This window comes from Balaenoptera musculus, chromosome 3, assembly GCF_009873245.2.
Source record: "Balaenoptera musculus isolate JJ_BM4_2016_0621 chromosome 3, mBalMus1.pri.v3, whole genome shotgun sequence".
NCBI lineage: Eukaryota > Metazoa > Chordata > Mammalia > Artiodactyla > Balaenopteridae > Balaenoptera > Balaenoptera musculus.
In genome coordinates, this window is record NC_045787.1 from 87,974,070 (window position 1) to 87,992,989 (window position 18,920).

General features: G+C 35.6%; 1 protein-coding gene across 6 annotated transcripts in view; it reads left to right on the plus strand.

Moving 5' to 3' along the window:
• Positions 1-18,920, plus strand: part of FER (FER tyrosine kinase) — a 462,873-nt gene that overhangs the window by 373,077 nt on the left and 70,876 nt on the right. The window lies entirely within an intron of this gene.

Consider the following 18,920-nt stretch of genomic DNA (forward strand, 5'->3'; position numbering starts at 1 on the left):
TGTTAGCTATTTGATTGTTTCCTTCCTTCCTTCTTTACTCCTTCCCTCCTTCCTCCTTCTACCTCCTCAGTTCTTAGTAGATGAACCAATAGATATTTGTTCCTAAAAATGCATTTAACTCTTAACTATCATTATAAAGATATTATGAAGTAATTATTTTATTTTAATGTCTCAGGCCCTAACATAGTAGCCATTCAATGCTTCTTGTTGCTAATGAAGATCTTAATTTTTTTCCTAACAGTGTTAATAAAACTTTAGAACAGTGGTCCCCAACCTTTTTGGCACCAGAGACCATTTTCGTGGAAGACAGTTTTTCCACGGATGCGGGGATGGTTCAGGCGGTAATGCAAGCGATGGGGAGCAATGGGGAGCGGCAGATGAAGTTTTGCTCGCTAGCCCATCACTCACCTCCAGCTGTGCAGCCCGGTTCCTAGCAGGCCGTGGACCAGAACCGATCCGTGGCCCGGGGGTTGGGGACCCCTGCTTTAGAACACGTAAGACTAGGAAGACCAATTAGGCAAAAATACGACAAAGGCCTAAACTGTAGTAGACATGGAAAAAAGATGAAAAATTAAAGACAATTTATGATTTATTGATAAGAGTCATTTATCTCAGACCCAAATTAAATACAGATGTTTTCCAAGTAATACTACCATACATATTAACCAGCCTTGGCAGTTGTAAGTGGAAAAAGGCTTACAGAGGCATAGCAGAGTAAGTGGCACATTAACAAAGTATCTCTATGTCTAGGAGTTTTGTAAGATTCACTTATAATAATGGTTTTCTTATATTCAGGTTATTCACCCTAAGATTATGAAAACACTCCAAGTTATTTTTAGACATCTCTATAAGTAAGGTTTATTAGTACTCTACCAGACAGATTTTATAGGAGTTTTTGCCAGGAAAGACTCCTCTTCTTTTGGAAGGATTATTATTTTCAGCTTCCACTGACTTTTTGTGGTTTGTGGTACTTTTATCCTTACAGTTTGTAGTTAGATGTTTTTTCTTTATAATTCAAAATTGTAAGACTATACCATACAAAAATATGACTATAAGTTCTTCCCTTTTTTCCTACTTCTCCTCTTTCCTTTCTTAAGCCATGTTGGTTTACTCTGTGCAAATGTTAGTTCTGTTAGGGAATTCTAAAATAAGAAACTCCCTTCCAAGTGTTTATTTCCCCTTGGAAAAGAACATATAAGACATACATATGCAACCAGACTGTAACATGGAAAATGATGAGCTGCAAAAGAAGTCAGATAAAGTAGTTTGAATTGAGGAAACATGACTTCCATCAGCTCAGATGAGTGAGCAAGAGAGAATGTGTTAGAACCCTGTGTAAGTTACAGATCTCAGACTAATGGTACTGGTGTCCTGAAGAGGTCACCACACTTCCAAAAATACTTAAACTGCGCTAGAGAGATGGAAACCTGTGAAATATGATTTTTACCAGTTTTCTTTGCTGATAGATGTTGACAAACAATGTAATACTGCTGACTGTAGATATCAGTTATAATGGAATTGTTTTAGCTTTAGCCTTGGTAAAAGCTTTGACTGCTTTGTAGATTTTCTCTTTTCCCTTTGCAAAGAGAATATCAGATGATCCAAAACAAAACAACAGTGTCAATAAATTGCTTTATTTCTGCTTGCAAGTATAATTTGACAATGTGTTTGTTATGTAAAATGTTAAGAAATTAATCACTCTTCCAATTCTATAGCATACCCGTTGACTTAAATCAAATCTGAACCAAGTTATTTGTTTAAAATGTTGCAATTTTGCCTTATTCTGAGAAACAAATGGATATTCACATTCTACTTGTGCTGATGTCCTTGACTGTAGGCTGCCACTGTATTTCAAGATAATTATTACTGATGCATCCTGTCTTCATACACATATAACATTTGCATTGCATTTTGCCTTTGGGATGTCACTCTTTGTAAGTAGACAAACACATAGTTTGAGTGAAGACAAATGGCATTTTAAGCATAATGTTATTTTCCAGTTCTTCTTCTTGTATGAATGAAAATTATTCAGCAGTTCAGAGGAAGGACTTAAGTGAAGTAAATAAAGAAAAAGTATATCCATATGTGATCAGGCTTTTTGAAAATGTCAGAACATAAGATGAATGGAATTTCAAGGTTTATGATAAAAGATTTAGCTACCTTCTGTCAATATGCGTCAGAACTCTTGGATGAGAACCTGTTGTGAGACAATTTGTCCAAGCTTTTCGGTTTCCATTTTATCTAACATCTGGGATTTTACTTTTATTTTAAGGGACTTTGTTGACAATACTGATTCTTTCTTAGGTGTAGTATGTTAACTCCATTATGCTCATAATGTTACAAATACAGAAAAGTTTTCTTCCCTGCAGGATAACATCCTAGAATGGTAAAGGTCATCCATTAAGCGTTGAGCTTGTTTTTCTATACATGGATGAGATCACTGTATGAAATTCTATGGGTCAGAAGTATCATTGACTACAACATAATGATTCCCATGTGCTTTTAATGTATACAATTCTACAAGTTCATGCCAAACAAGGATATATCAAGCTCTTATAAATCATTTAGGCATAGTTATATACTCAAGTAGGGGTAAATGTACATTTATCATTTTGTGAATTTAAAATATCAGTGCTGGGAAACCATGAGTAAGATGAGGTCCCTGGGAGTAGGGTTTTCAGATGCCTGCGTTTTTGTAACAATTAGCTGTATATTATACTGATATGCTCCCTCAGTAGTGAAAATTGATGGTAGCTCTGCCTCCCAGTCACTTAGCAAAGGGACTTTGTATCAAATAGGAATCACCAAATGTTTATTGACTAAGTGATAATGTACTAACATAAATAAAAGTTATTTATAAATGGTGAACTATACAAATAGGTAATGTTATTATTTTTATTGTATAGGATCAGACCTAGAAGCTATGGTGTTGAAATAAAAAGAGAGAAAGTATTGCATACTACTTGTGGAGTATATATACCCAAGTATACCTGACATAGTTCTTAAACCCATGAAAAACATCTTTTAAATATTTTCTCCTAATTTTCTTCACTTAATAACATTGTATTCACATTTACTTTTTAAATTAAAAGCTGTGGAACCATTCTGTGGTGTATGTAAAGACTGAAGTTTTAATACTTCGATCAATGACTGCTAGGCCAAAGAAGGTTAATTTACATTTTCATCATTGCTTCTTTTAGCTAAAGAACATTTTAATCTTTCAGTCATCTCAGAACATCTCAGTCAGTATCTCTATAAGCCCATAAGTTACTCTTGTGGGCTTATGTTAGCAGTGATATTGGCCAGAAACCTTTCAAAGGAACAGAAAACTAGATGCTTGGCAGTTTCCTTTATCCTTGTTATAATAACCAACTTGAAAGCTTTGAGAAACAAAATGCAGGGGGAAATTATTAGCAGTATTCTTCCATTCAGTGGCTTGTACAAAAGACCAAAAATTCATACGGAGTATGAACACCTTGAGCACTGGTGAAATGGAAGACATTTTTCATTAGATGCCTGTATAAATTCCTAAAAATCACTGTGTGGATTCCCTTCCCTTCCTCTGTGTTCAGAAAGGCATCAGTTTTCCTTAGAAACATAACACCTGTCATCTCTAAGATTTTGCTCTGTCCTTTCTTACAGACGTTTTTGTTGGTGGTTTTCTTTACCACCTTCCTTGATGGACAGCAGCCTTCAACTGAGATCTCAAAACTGTGACTGAGCCAATTACTTAAGCTCTTGTGGGAGAAAAGCGTTTAATAGGAAGAAAATATAAGATTAGAAATGTGAGTTCTCCTTTTAAGACAAATTGACTACTACTCAGTAGGGAAAGTCTTAAATCAAATATTTTTTTTCTTTCGGTAAACTTTACTGTTTTCAAGATCCTAATACCTCAGGAGATAAATATTTAGAATTATTGGCTGTACTTTCCTCTTAGATATGTTAGAACCCTATATACAAAACAGTGGATTCAAATGATTTGTGAACCATTGTTTGGATAAATATATAACCATAAAGTAAGAAGCACTGTGAAAGTAGTGATTTAAACATCTTATAAATGCATACAAAAGATTTTATGTGAATAAGTTTACTAAGTTTTTCTTAGAGGTGAATTATATTCAAAGATTGTAAAAACATCTGCAGTTCAGCTTATTGTCTCCTCCTACTACAGTCAGATTTTTTAAATAACATAACCCCAGCAACTCATGTAACACAGTCTGTAAAAGTGGGATAATAGCAGTACTTATAGAATTTTGCTGAAGGTTGTGTTTAGCACAGTACGTAGAATATTCTAATCACTCCATCAATGTGAGTTAGTATTAGTAGTAATAGTATTGTTTTCGAAATGTTAAAGTAGCAGACAGGAACTACTGGATTTTTTTTTTTTAATCTTTTGATGTACTTCTTCTAAAATCTGATATTCCCAAGTGTTTTATATTATAAATCATCTCATGGAAGACTTTGTTACTTGAGAGGTAGCAGTTTTAGGGTAACAGCATCCACACATTGTCCTTAATATCCTTGTTCCTAAATTGGAAATTCTTTTTAGGCATCACCTCTAGGACTCCTTGTTCTTCTGACTTGTCAGAAAGGATGAAACAGTGAGGGCTCAGACCGCTACATCCAGGGATGGCTCATTCATTTCTTAGTGCTCAGAACCTCATATCTACAGCTGTTGTTTCTTTCCTGATGCAGCCAGTAATTGACTCAGTTCCAGAAACTATACTTTCAGTCTGAGAGACTCCCTGACCTTTATTGAATTCTCTATGGAAAACTACAGTTATGTGCTTGGAAATAATTGCTGATGTACCTTTAAAACACAGAAAAATACCTCTAAACATCCACCGTGTGGTCTAGGATAGCTACTTAAGTCCAAAGGGGACTTCCTCTCCCCCTCCCTTGCACCCAGTTGTCTAGTCATCTGGGCCCCATTATATGTGCGTTCTGAGGTAAAGGCCCTGCAGCTTCCCACGCTTGCTAGATCTTAAAGCAGTCCAGCTCCATTCCTCTTGGAAGGGCTAGAGCAATAGGAGCAGTACTCCCTTGCTTTTATCCTCTGTTTACTTATTCACCTTAGCCATTATATATGGAGCTACTACACAGAAGGTGCTTGAAAAAAAGAGAGTTTGAGATCTTGATTTCAGGGCTGTGCCCATCAAAACCCAAGCATGGACAGGAAAATTTTCTAAGTCAAAGTAATTGGATAATTTTCATTTTCAATAAAGGGATTGATTAATGAATCAGAATTCACTGCCTATGCCATTTCTCACAGCTACGAACTTACAGTGACTAAAGCAAACCTCCTCCAACCTAATCTCGACTTTCTTTCATCTTGCAGACACTTACTGGAGTGTTTACTTTGTGCAAAGCATTGTATTAGGTACTGGCTGTATCACTCCTTGTAATTATATAGCTTATAATCAGGTACAGAAGGCAGATAAAAAGGTAAACACATAATTAGGTATTCACTAGTTGTGATAAAAGCTGTGATGGAAGTAAACAGGATACAATGATGAGAATAAATTGTATGGAAGGGGGAAGGGAAAATCTACTTACATGGGGAATCAGGAAAGACTTCTGAGAATTATTCATTTTGGTGAAAACTGAAGGAGTTAGCAAGGTGAAGACTGGGGGGAACAGGATCCCAGGCTCTGTTTTGAAAGGTCGCTGTGGGGTCCACCAGCCAGTAGAAAAGATTATAATAGACTCTTACCCTTTCACATACTTCCAACACATAGAAACCTATTAATAACCCCTGAATTCTTAACTGGCAAAATTCTGAGATTATTTTTTACAGTGTTTTAAATATTTATTGGCATTTATTATATGTACTTCCATCTAATCATGGTTTATCTTTCAATGTAGTCACTTTGGGGAAACAAGAAGGCTTTGTCACACATCTGTATTGAATGCCAGTACAAAATTCTAAATACAGATCATTTTAAGGTTATCTGCCTTTGGGGATTATCTTTGCTGTATTTATTACAACACATAATGAAGACTTCTATATATATTGTGTGTTTGTCATACCTAAAATAATAATAAATTATTAATGTTAATTCATACAAAGCATACTTCAACTCTTGTTACATTTTCATTTTTAAAGATTACTGTTTTAAGAAAGGTATTCCTAATTAACTATATTAGGAGTCATAAAAAGCAAAAATATCCTTCATGTTTTTATGTTCAAACTTAATTTTTACATTTCACTTGGGACCCAGAATCAGCCTGTACTTTCAGAAGTAGGCCCCTGAAATCAATACATATGTTCTCTAAATAACAATTGTTATTTCATAATAGCATGGACAAAGAACATATATTTCCTCAGCCTCTCCTTCTCTACCCAATTATCAGTCACACACATCTTTGTCATACCTTTGTGAGATATACAAGTTTTTTCATGAGAGAAATACAGGTAACTATTTCTTAATTATGAAGTAGTATACTTTAAGTTCCTAGATCCTCAAGGTATATTTTTTACATGTAATCATGAACTTTGGCATATTGTGAATATCTGTGACCACTTTAAGTTGTCAGTTTCGTAGGCATAAAATAACAGTCTTCATCTTAGTAAGGCATTCACAGTAAACACTTTTAGTATCAGTACGTGATTTTAGACTGTTGTCTTTGGCCTCGTTAATAATTTGATGATATTTTTAAATTCATATTTGGGAGTTACTTAATAAAAAGCAGGAAAAATGCAGTTAGGATAGTTTGTCATCATTTGGGTGTTTGCTGCTTTATAGTATGCACTTCATCATGTGTATAATCTGTAATGCAGCAATACACAGTGAGGATTATAAGTACTACACTGCCCACACTAACATTCAGCAATACCTAAAGGTTAATCAGGCGTAAAGTTCTAAAGTATGTGGATGGCAATGTATTAAAATAATGAATACACATGTTATGCAAATAAAATGAATTGTAATTTTTATTTTAATATCTGGAGCATGCATTTAATATACTTCCTGTTAAAACTGAAATGTAGTTTTGCTTTGGAAACTTTATAAAATGATTCTAAAGTATATATAGAAAGATAAATATGCCAAAATAATGAAGAAAACATTGTAAAAGCAAAAAGGATGAAGAAGTTTCCCATTTGTGTGTTAAAACACTTTATAAACCTATAGTAATTAAAACAGTAATGTGTGGGCATAAATGTATACAAAAATATTGGGAAAATAGAATATAATGTCAAGAAACAGACTAAAGTATAGATAAAGATTTGGAGTACAATACAAGTGATATTGTAAATTAGTAGTAAAACATTTATTTTAATAAATGGTGCTGGAACAATTAGCTAACTATTGGTGCTAGGGCTGGGATGAGGGCAGAGGAATAAACTTAAATACTCACACTTCATTTTATTACAAAATGAACTCCAGATGGAGAATCTTAATAGTCTGTTAAGGTTAAATAATTATTATTGGAAATATGGAAATTTTATAACTTAAAAATTAAATGATATTTAATATGTACCTTAATATTCTCATTAATTCTTTTAAAACCTTGCATATCTATGTATACTAACTTGTTTATTTTTTGCTTGTTCTGTTTAATGCTAAAAGTGATATATTAAAGTTCTCTATTATTTAGTAATTTTTTCAAGACCTCCTTGAATTTCAAGCCTCTTTGCCTTTTATTTATTGCCTGTTGTGTACTTCCACATAGCAATCAACCAACCACTGTTACATAGAAACCTGGATGAAAAGGTTTGAAATAGGTGTGGTAAACTAGATCTGAATATTCCATAACATATAAAGAGCTCTTAAAAAGCAATAAAAGAGCAAATAGAAAAATGAGCAGAGCACATGAACAGGCAGTTAATTTAGAACATGAACAGGTTTATTAATTTCTAATAAACATTTGAAAATGAAGAAATGTAAATTTAAAACAATGAAATATTTTCTGCTATCAGATTGGTAAAGATTTTTTAAATCTTTAATTCTTATTATTAATAAGTAATGAAAAACACATTCTCATATGCTCTTGGAAGAGGTATATATTGGTACAAGTTTTTTGGATTCAAATTATTAAAATGTACTAAACAAATGTAAGAATGCATACCCTTTGACACAGCAATTCACCTCTTAAGAATTTACCTCAAGGGACTTCCCTGGTGGAGCAGTGGTTAAGAATCCTCCTGCCAATGCAGGGGCACAAGTTTGAGCCCTGGTCCGGGAAGATCCCACATGCTGCGGAGCAGCTAAGCCCTTGCACCACAACTACTGAGCCTACGCTCTAGAGCCCACGAGCCACAACTACTGAGCCCACGCACTGCAACTGCTGACGCTCACGTGCCTAGAGCCCGTGCTCTGCAATGAGAGAAGCCACCACAATGAGAAGCCTGTGCACCACAATGAAGAGTAGCCCCTGCTCGTCGCAACTAGAGAAAGCCCGCATGCAGCAGCGAAGACCCAATGCAGCCAAAAATAAATACATAAAATAAATAAATTTATTAAAAAAAAAAAAAAGAATTTACCTCAAATCAGTAATCAAAGAAGACATAAAAAATGTTTTGAAAAATATACTGTTTTGAGTTGTCTAACATATCATTGTATATAATAGCAAATTTTGGGAAACATCCTAAATCTCAACATATATGAGATTATAATTTTACTATTAATAGACATAATCACAATACTAAATAAAGTATGATCTAATTTTATAGAAATAAATTTGTATTTCTATATGCATAAATATTGATACTTTAGGACATATAGCAATGTATTAATAATTGTGAATAGGTTTTCTTTTTATATGTTTATACTTATCTCTGCTTTCAAGATGATTCAGAGTGGACATACTTTACAATTAAAAAACAATAAAGCCATCTCCATATTTTAAAAATGATGAAGGGGCTTCCCTGGTGGCACAGTGGTTAGGAATCCGCCTGCCAATGCAGGGGACACGGATTCGTGCCCTGGTCTGGGAAGATCCGACATGCCGCGGAGCGGCTAGGCCCATGAGCCACAACTACTGAGCCTGCACGTCTGGAGCCTGTGCTCCGCAACGGGAGAGGCCACGACAGTGAGAGGCCCATGCACCACGATGAAGAGTGGCCCCCGCTCGCCGCAACTGGAGAAAGCCCTTGCACAGAAACGAAGACCCAACACAGCCATAAATAAATAAATAAATAAATTTATTTTTTAAAAAATGATGAAGAAGATGATTAAAGATTTTATACTGTAGTAAATATCACAGTATAAAATATATTTGTTTAATAAAAAATTTGACATTTAATATGAGACTTACATATTTGGTGAAATTTAATTGATTTTTTTTCACATTTTGATGCTTAAGAGAGATCAGTTTTCCCCTGAGGAAGCTTTTTTTTATATTCCTTCCTCTCTTTACTGTATTATCCTAGCACTTATCGAAGATGACAAACTATAGTCCTCTGTTAATTTATCTGTACCTTCTATTAAATATGTCCAATGAATATGTAATATGAGCCACTATGTTATTTAAAATATTCTAGTAGCAACATTAAAATGCAAAAAGAAAAAGGTAAACTTGATTTAATAGTGTAGTTTATTAACTCAATATATTAAAAATTTCTTATTTTAACATGTAATTAACATGAATCATTATTGAGGTATTTTACATTCTTTTGTTTGTTTTACAAGTTTTCAAAATCCAGTGGGTATTTTATACTTAAAGCACATTTCCATTTGGACTAAGTGCGTTTCAGATGTCACATGTGGCTAGTGGCTACCATACTGACCAGCACAGCATTAGAATGTTAATCTCTTTGAGGACCAGGGCATCTCTTTTACTCTTATATCCCCAGTGCCTAATAAGTGTCTGGAACTTAGTAAGCACTTTTAATATTTGAATCTGCTTCTGCAGAGTTTTTTCTGCTACTCCTACCTCTGTAGTATCACTTGCTCTGTTGTACTTTTCATTTACATGCCTATCTCCTGTAATAACTGTGTGTTCCTCAAAAGAGCAACCATGTTTTATTCAACTTTATATGCCTGATATAGTAGATGTTCCATACATGGTTATTGGAAGGAAGTTGGGGAAGAAGAGAAAATACTCATTTTTTATTACAGAGAACTTTTTTTTCTGGTAATTCAGTCTCTTGAAATATATGTTAAATCTCACAACGTCAAATAGAATTATATAGCGTTTAGCAATAGAAATTGAAAAACCTCAGCTCTTCATTTATTGGGTCTTTAGATTAAGCCCCAATTGGGTCTTTAGATTAAGCCATCCAAAATGGTTGATCGCTGATTTTCTTTTTGAAGATCACTATGGTTTAGAGCTTCAGTAGCCTTACTTAATATAACTCTGTCCCGTGTTGAATAAAGTTTATAGCTACAGAGTTCTTCTCTGTCAATCCTAATAATCCCTTGCTGTAACATAAGACTTTTCTCCTGTGATCCTCAGTGGAGGCGGACAACAGTTGGTCAGCATTAATCATAATGTGAGCTTTCACATTAGTAATGTTACTTATTATATTTTCCTTCAACATTCTTTTTCTAAATTATTGAACACCAATTTTTCAAAATTTACATCAGAATTTTAAAAATACGTTTTTCTAATAGAAAAGATGAGATCAGTAATGTGTTTATTCATTGGGTTTGTGAGATATCTTTCCCCACATAAATGATGTTATAAATACCACTGGTGAGCACTTGTCGACTGTCAGTAATAACTGAACAGCCATCAAATGCCAATATGGTGTTAATTGCTAAGAGCAAGAAATAATCTATGTTTTTTTTCTGATGTGCTCTTAGCTTATAGTTTTATTTTAGGTAGGGGCCTAGGAATCACTGTTGAGCCATGTTATCATCATGCATACTGCTTATCAGAATACCTGGAGTGTAAATTAAAATAGGTTTGCTGTCAATCCCAGTTCAAATCCAGGCTTTGCTACTTGTCTGGCATCTCAACATCTTACCTGTATGTTATCTATCTCATAAATTAGTTGCAAGGATTACACGAGAAAAATCTGTCTGAAGTACTTGACTATTTATTGCACATATATGCATGAATATACGATATTTGTTTTTCTTTTTCTGACTTACTGCACTCTGTATGACAGTCTCTACATCCATCCACGTCTCTACAAATGACCCAATTTCATTCCTTTTTATGGCTGAGTAATATTCCATTGTATATATGTACCACATCTTCTTTATCCATTCGTCTGTTGATGGGCGTTTAGGTTGCTTCCATGACCTGGCTATTGTAAATAGTGCTGCAAGGAACATTGGGGTGCATGTGTCTTTTTGAATTATGGTTTTCTCTGGGTATATGGCCAGTAGTGGGATTGCTGGGCCATATGGTAATTCTATTTTTAGTTTTTTAAGGAACCTCCATACTGTTCTCCATAGTGGCTGTACCAACTTACATTCCCACCAACAGTGCAAGAGGGTTCCCTTTTCTCCACATCCTCTCCAGCATTTGTTGTTTGTAGATTTTCTGATGATGCCCATTCTAACAGGTGTGAGGTGATACCTCATTGTAGTTTTGATTTGCATTTCTCTAATAATTAGTGATGTTGAGCAGCTTTTCATGTGCTTCTTGACATCTGTATGTCTTCTTTGGAGAAATGTCTATGTAGGTCTTCTGCCCATTTTTGGATTGGGTTGTTTGTTTTTTTAATATTGAGCTGCATGAGCTGTTTATATATTTTGGAGATTAATCCTTTGTCCGTTGATTTGTTTGCAAATATTTTCTCCCATTCTGAGGGTTGTCTTTTTGTCTTGTTTATGGTTTCCTTTGCTGTGCAAAAGCTTTCAAGTTTAATTAAGTCCCATTCGTTTATTTTTCTTTTTATTTCCTTTTCTCTAGGAGGTGGGTCTAAAAAGATCTTGCTGTGATTTATGTCAAAGAGTGTTCTTCCTAAGTTTTTCTCTAAGAGTTTTATAGTGTCCAGTCTTACATTTAGATCTTTAATCCATTTTGAGTTTATTATTGTGTATGGTGTTAGGGAGTGTTCTAATTTCATTCTTTTACATGTAGCTGTCCAGTTTTCCCAGCACCACTTATTGAAGAGGCTGTCTTTTCTCCATTGTATATCCTTGCCTCCTTTGTCATAGATTAGTTGACCATAGGTGCGTGGATTTATCTCTGGGCTTTCTATCCTGTTCCATTCTGTTTTTGTGCCAGTACCATATTGTCTTGATTACTGTAGCTTTGTAGTATAGTCTGAAGTCAGGGAGTCTGATTCCTCCAGCTCCGTTTTTTTCCCTCAAGACTGCTTTGGCTATTCAGGGTCTTTTGTGTCTCCATACAAATTATAAGATTTTTTGTTCTAGTTCTGTAAAAACTGCCATTGGTAATTTGATAGGGATTGCATTGAATCTGTAGATTGCTTTGGGTAGTATAGTCATTTTCACAATGTTGATGCGTCCAATCCAAGAACATGGTATATCTCTCCATCTGTTTGTATCATCTTTGATTTCTTTCATCAGTGTCTTACAGTTTTCTGAGTACAGGTCTTTCACCTCCTTAGGTAGGTTTATTCCTAGGTATTTTATTCTTTTTGTTGCAGTGGTGAATGGGAGTGTTTCCTTAATTTCTCTTTCTGATCTTTTGTTGTTAGTGTATAGGAATGCAAGAGATTTCTGTGCATTAATTTTGTATCCTGCAACCTTACCAAATTCATTGATTAGCTCTAGTAGTTTTCTGGTGGCATCTTTAGGATTCTCTATGTATAGTATCATGTCATCTGCAAGCAGTGACAGTTTTACTTCTTCTTTTCCAATTTGCATTCCTTTTATTTCTTTTTCATCTCTGATTGCCATGGCTAGGACTTCCAAAACTATGTCTCCCTCTTTTTCTTGATGAGTCTGGCTAAAGGTTTATCAATTTTGTTTATCTTCTCAAAGAACCAGCTTTTAGTTTTATTGATCTTTGCTATCGTTTCCTTCATTTCTTTTTCATTTATTTCTGATCTGATCTTTATGATTTCTTTCCTTCTGCTAACTTTGGGTTTTGTTTGTTCTTCTTTCTGTAGTTCCTTTAGGTGTAAGTTTAGATTGTTTATTTGAGATTTTTCTTGTTTCTTGAGGTAGGCTTGTATAGCTATAAACTTCCCTCTTAGAACTGCTTTTGCTGCATCCCATAGGTTTTGGATCATCGTGTTTTTGTTTTAATTTGTCTCTAGGTATTTTTTGATTTCCTCTTTGATTTCTTCAGTGATCTCTTGGTTATTTAGTAATGTGTTTCTTAGCCTCCATGTTTTTTACGTTTTTTCCCCTGTAATTGATTTCTAATCTCATAGCATTGTGGTCAGAAAAGATGCTTGATAAGATTTAAATTTTCTTAAATTTACTGAGGCTTGATTTGTGACCCAAGATGTGATCAATCCTGGAGAATGTTCCATGTGCACTTGAGACGAAAGTGTAATCTGATGTTTTTGGGTGGAATGTCCTATAAATATCAATTAACTCTATCTGGTCTATTGTGTCATTTAAAGCTTGTGTTTCCTTATTAATTTTCAGTCTGGATGATCTGTCCATTGGTGTGAGGTGTGAAAGCCCCCCACTGTTACTGTGTTACTGTCGATCTCCTCTTTTATAGCTGTTAGCAGTTGCCTTATGTATTGAGGTGCTCCTATGTTGGGTGCATATATATTTATAATTGTTATATCTTCTTCTCAGATTGATTCCTTGATCATTATGTTGTGTCCTTCCTTGTCTCTTGTAACATTCTTTATTTTAAAGTCTATTTTATCTGATATAAGTATTGCTACTACAGCTTTCTTTTGATTTCCATTTTCATGGAATATCTTTTTCCATCCCCTCACTTTCAGTCTGTATGTGTCCCTAGGTCTGAAGTGGGTTTCTTGCAGACAGCGTATATATGTGTCTTGTTTTTGTATCCATTCAGTGAGCCTGTGTCTTTTGGTTGGAGCACTTAATCCTTTCACATTTAAGGTAATTATTGATATGTATGTTCCTATTACCATTTTTTTAATTGTTATGAGTTTGTTTTTGTAGGTCCTTTTCTTCTCTTGTTTTTCCCACTTAGAGAAGTTCCTTTAGCATTTTTTGTGGAGCTGGTTTGGTGGTGCTGAATTCTCTTAGCTTTTGCTTGTCTGTAAAGCTTTTGATTTCTCCATCAAATCTGAATGAGATCCTTGCCGGGTAGAGTAATCTTGGTTGTAGGTTCTTCCCTTTCATCAGTTTAAATATACCATGCCACTCCCTTCTGGCTTGTAGAGTTTCTTCTGAGAAATCAGCTGTTAACCTTATGGGAGTTCCCTTGTATGTTATTTGTCGTTTTTCCCTTGTTGCTTTCAATAATTTGTCTTTAATTTTTGTCAATTTGATTACTATGTGTCTCAGCATGTTTCTTCTTGGGTTTATCCTGCCTGGGACTCTCTGCTCTTCCTGGACTTGGGTGGTTATTTCCTTTCCCATGTTAGGGAAGTTTTCGACTGTAATCTCTTTAAATATTTTCTCGGTGCTTTCTCTCTCTCTTCTCCTCTGGGACCCCTATAATGCGAATATTGGTGCATTTAATGTGTGTCGCAGAGGTCTCTTAGGCTGTCTTCATTTCTTTTCATTCTTTTTTCTTTATTCTGTTCCACAGCAGTGAATTCCACCATTCTGTCTTCCAGGTCACTTATTCGTTCTTCTGCCTCACTTATTCTGCTATTGATTCCTTCTAGTATATTTTTCATTTCAGTTATTGTATTGTTCATCTCTGTTTGTTTGTTCTTTAATTCTTCTAGGTGTTTATTCTTTAATTCTTCTAAGTCTTTGTTAAACATTTCTTGCATCTTCTCGATCTTTGCCTCCATTCTGTTTCCGAGGTCCTGGATCATCTTCACTATCATTATTATGAATTCTTTTTCTGGAAGGTTGCCTATCTCCACTTCATTTAGTTGTTTTTCTGGGGTTTTATGTTGTTCCTTCATCTGGTACAAAGTCCTTTGCCTTTTCATTTTGTCTATTTTTCTGTGAATGTGGTTTTCCTTCCACAGGCTGCAGAATTGTAGTTCTTCTTGCTTCTGAAGTTGTATAGTTTTGCCATGTTTGTTCCTGACCAGCTTTCATGCCAGGCCTCTTTTTCTCTGTTCAAATATCTCTAGAGCCTCTGCAAAGGCACCAACCTTGGTCTAGCTTTTAGGAATTTGGGAACGTATAAGAGGAGGATAAGGCTAGCTTCCAGTTAGAGGGAATAGAGCCATGGAGGAACCCAAGACAGTATCCAAGGTAAAGTCCAGCTCATTAATCACAAACTGACCTAACAAGCCTCCCATCTAGAGGAGAAATGAAAGAGAATGAACCAATATCTGGTGGAAAGGAGCCACAAACAGAGATAGAAATATCAATGGTAGGGGGGTGGTAAGAGGCTGAGCTTGGTGAAAGGCCCATAAAAGATAAGTACTCTTCATAGTGCCCTTGTGGCTTCAGCCCTGTGAGGAAATAAGCAAATAAGGACACCAAAACTGGTTTTCAATTCCACTCCACTCTTTAGTGCTTGAGGTTTCTATCAGGCTTGATTCTACTCTTTTCCTTATGGACTTGGCCCCCACCCAATTAACTTGGGAAGGATGTCCTGTCCTAGTTTCCTCCTGAAGACATAATAGGCCTACCATCCAGCCCTAGCCCCTGACTGATTCACTGACTGGCTCTTCTCAGTTCCCTACAGTGTAACTTAAGCCTGGAGGATTTCTGTCACATTGGAACTGGAGGGACTTCTGCCTTGGAAGTGTAGGAGAGGATGTCACGTGTAGGGCTGGAACAAAGGATATACAGGAAAAGGAGGGTGGGGAAAAGAGGAGGAACAGCTTACTTTACCCCTTGGTTTAATAAAAGAGGAAAATACTTTATCTCCTTGAATTGCCCATGGGATACTTGCAGGTCTTCAGGGTGTTTTGTAATTCATATTATTCATTATTAATTATCGTGCATGTTTCTTGTACTGGACATTATCAAAGACAGTAAAAAGATGTTAGAAGAGAGATTCAGTGAGACCATAATGTTAACTAAAAGCCTTAGACTTAGTTACTCTCCCCAGAACTTCCATTTTTCTTGTTTGAAGCTGTACTACTGCCTTAAAAATTCTTCATTTCTCCAGTTTCTCCCACTCTTTTAGGATGCAGTCAGCTGTCCGTGAGTTTCCATCTGATGTTTCACAGATTGGAGGCTGTGAAGTCACTTACCCTCTCTGAACAGTTAGACTATCCTAGTTGTCTAAGAAAGCAATGGAGGGCCTGTACTGTGACACATGCAATGTGAATGACAAGGAAAGGTTGAATTCAAGAGTTTTTTCAGATGTAGAGTAATTATAAATTATTGATGTGACAGAGTGAAGAAAAGGGAAAGGTCAAAGAAGATTTTGAGAGTACATTTCTAATGCGGATAGGGGGCCCATGGCAATCCATGAACCAAGATAGGGAATAAGAGTCAGGAGCAGATTTGTGGGGGAGGAACAATTTGACATTTGTTTTGGACTTGTTGAGTTTGAAATAATTGTAGGCCATCTAGGAAGAGGAATCTTTAAGAGTCCAGCTGAAATAGTGGAGTGGGAGATATAAAACTGGGATCTGTTGATGGCTCTATGTGATCATTAAAGCCATGAGAGAGAACAAGATTGCCTAAGGAGAGAGAAGTGGGCCTGGGCTAGAGCAACATTTAAGGAGTAGGAAGAAGAAGAGCCATTGAAAGACTCAAAAGGAGCAGAGGGGCCGGATGGGTCAAGGGAGGTATAGATGAGCCTCAGGTCTTTTCTTTAATATTATCTATCAAAATCTCTCCCTTGTCTCCCACAGACACCTTCCTGAATCTCTGCCCTGCTGCCAACCCTGCAGAAGATTCCCACTCTCACCCTGTACCCCAAAAAGACAGGGCCCATGTCTTTACTTCTCATTCTTCATAACTTAGGGACCTTAGTAAAGGATAAGAAAATTGTTTCTATTGAACCTTACCAAGGGAGCATTTTTTAAGGAAATATAGTTTGACCGTTAACTTCAGATGTCAGAAGTAGTTTTTATTTCATTTTTTCCCCATTAAGATTTAGAGATTTTCGGTTAAATCAACATAAAAATTGTAGTAATTATATGCGCTGGTATGAAAGCAACCCCCCCCCATTTTCTTCTGGATAGGATGTGTAGATATGGGAGCACACATTTTGCTGACATGTTCTGAAGCTTAGTATTTTGATAAATTTACCTGGGAATAAGAATTGATTGAAAACTTCTCAGTTTTACATTGGCTGAGGTTAAGTATCAGAAAGATGGGCAGCCAATTAGCTGACAGGACCTGCACAGTGCTAGATGGATTGCAATAAAAAAATTGAGTCAAAGAGAGAACACTGCTATCAATTACCAGCTGACTGGAGAGTATGTTATTGAATCATATCAGAAATAAAGGCCAAAACTTTTTTCTCTGACTTCCCAAAAAAGCTCAAATTGCAAATACCTTTAGTGCCTAGTAAGCAAAACAGTGCTGCCTTATGTAATGTGAAATATTACTGTAGACAATGAAAGTGCTTAGGTTTTTCTTGCTGTTAGCAGATGAAGCCTGGTTTTATTCTGTGAACACAAAAACCATATTCACATTACATTAAAAAGTAATGCATTATTTTAGTGGCTCTTAATAGTGATTCATATAAAGCCTTAAATAGAAAAAAAATGGGTTAAAGTAGAAGAGAATTACACCTATAATAAATTAAAATCACATTTCCCTTTTCATTATATTAGATAATTACACAGACACAAAAGAAGAAATAGTACAAAAGATATCCTTTCTGAAGCAATATTACAGTCATCTTGAACTGGGCAACTTACCACATATTAATCATAAGGTCAGTTCACTTCATGCTCATATTGGCCAAATTTTTCATATAAATCCCATGGAAAAGAGTTTGGTTGTCATTTGTAAGATATGTATCATCAGTGGTATTGTTACTAGGGGCACAGAAAAATAGAAAAATAGTGTTATGAAAGACCTAGGCAACTAGAAAGTATATCTTTTTAAAATGGTCATCAGAAAGCTATTGATCTCCCATCCAAGTACTAACCAGGCCCAACCCTGCTTAGCTTCTGAGATCAGATGAGATCAGGTGCGTTCAGGGTGGTATGGCCGTAGACAGAAAGCTATTGATGATTTTTGAGAGAGCAGGGAAAAAAAATTACTAAATTCTAAACCTGTTGAAATGATTTTGGTGTTTGATGCTGCCCCTTCTAAAAGTCTTGGACTTCAAATCCTTTTTCCTTTAACACCCCTGTTAGTGACAGATAAAGATTAAAGCCTTCTAACTTATAACTGGAGACATTAAGAATGCACAGAAAGTGCCTTTCATCATCTGAGTCATCTTATAATAGGGTGGAGTGTATTTAAATTGCAATGAACTAGGGGGAAAGAGATTGTTATGTGGTGGAGATAGACATTCTTATCATGTGAGTGGAGAACTTGGAGAGTTGAGCATTCTCCTCATAACTCATGACTGCCCTTCAACTCACAAGCAGTGCCAGAATCCACTGGACCCATGCTCTGTGATAGCTCCTCTTCCTCCACATTTCTTGCGTATGTTTAGAGAACTGGAAAAATTTGTAGGAACTAGTAGCTACCTACATGTGAGTCCCTATAAAGGTCTACATTCGAGTATAAGACTGAATGGAGGCCTAACTAGGTCAGCATCTCCAGAGGGCACAGAGGTGGCCTCTCTTACCTTGTGTACCTAACATGATGAGTTCTACATGGCACTAGAGAGGACCTTTTTCATGAGTAAAAAAAATTTTCATATTTTGAAAATATAAATTAAACTTCCTTTCTCCATTTTCCCACAAGCCATGTTAATGATATCCTATTTCATCAAGAGTATCTGAAGTATTTGTTAGGAATGTGAAAAACTCACAAAAGTTTCAGGTTATAAAATAATTAAAGGTAGCAATTTTTTTCCTCTGCAGTGGACTTGATTGAACATTCACTAAACTGAAAAGCCAT